This window comes from Dipodomys spectabilis, unplaced genomic scaffold (genome assembly GCF_019054845.1).
Source record: "Dipodomys spectabilis isolate Male_0828 unplaced genomic scaffold, ASM1905484v1 ptg000549l, whole genome shotgun sequence".
NCBI classification, from domain to species: domain Eukaryota; kingdom Metazoa; phylum Chordata; class Mammalia; order Rodentia; family Heteromyidae; genus Dipodomys; species Dipodomys spectabilis.
In genome coordinates this window covers 420859-421801 of record NW_024871226.1, presented here as the reverse complement: position 1 = coordinate 421801, position 943 = coordinate 420859, and the positions used below count along the sequence as shown (strand labels likewise).

The 943-nt window shown below is 59.9% G+C and overlaps 1 non-coding gene across 1 annotated transcript; it reads left to right on the top strand.

Moving 5' to 3' along the window:
• The first annotated feature begins 870 nt into the window (after positions 1 to 870).
• Positions 871 to 943, top strand: Trnav-uac. Its single transcript has one exon. It is a non-coding gene; the product is annotated as a tRNA-Val (tRNA).

Here is a 943-nt window from a genome sequence, read left to right as displayed (position 1 = left end):
AGTTTGGGATTCTCAGGAACCTGTGACCTCGGGAACCTATCGTTTTCATATCACAGGACCTGGGGATCCTCAAATTTCATGACCTGCCCTAAAGCTCCCCTGGCCACCATAAAGAAATGATGAGGTTGGGAATTTGACCAAGTGGCAGAGTGCTTGCCTAGCACGCCTGAAGCCCTGGGTTCGATTCCTCAGTACCACAGAGAAAAAGCCAGAAGCGGCTCCGTGGCTCAAGTGGTAGAGCGCTCGCTTTGAGTGGAAAAAGCTCAGGGACAGCGCCCAGGCCCGGAGTCCAAGCCCCCCCCCCCCCACTGAGCCGCCCACCCCACCCCATCCCGGAGCTTCAGGAACCTTCCTTCCCCCTCCCAACCCCCCCCCCCCCCGCTCTGGACTCACCCCTCCAACCGAGGCCGCGGGGAGTGGGGCCTTCTCGGGGACTTTCTCACCTCAGACGCCCCACGTCAGTGGAGTCCAGGACCGGGTTCAGGTGGCTTCTGGGCAAAACGAAAAACACCGGTCCCTCAGGAGCTGGCGAAGCTTCCAGAAGGCGCCTGTGTTCTGGCAAGGCGGGGCCCACTTCCACCCTTCCCGATGCCTGGGCTGAGGGAAAGTTTGGGGAGGGGGGCAGGAGGGGCCCAGGAGGCTGAGCTGGGGGCTGAACCAGCCCTGGCCACAGGCACTCTTGAGGTACAGGAAAGACGAGAGCCGTTTGGTTTCAGAAGCCTGGGATCTGAATCCTCCAGCAAACGAATTTGGCGCCTGAGGCAGGGAGGGGCGGAGCTAAGGCAAGCGGAGAGCGAGGGGCGGTTCTGAGAAACGCAGGGTGTTAGGTAACTCTATAAGGATGCCATCTGCAAAGCTGCTGTGTAACAAGGTTCCATAGTGTAGTGGTTATCACGTCTGCTTTACACGCAGAAGGTCCTGGGTTCGAGCCCCAGTGGGACCA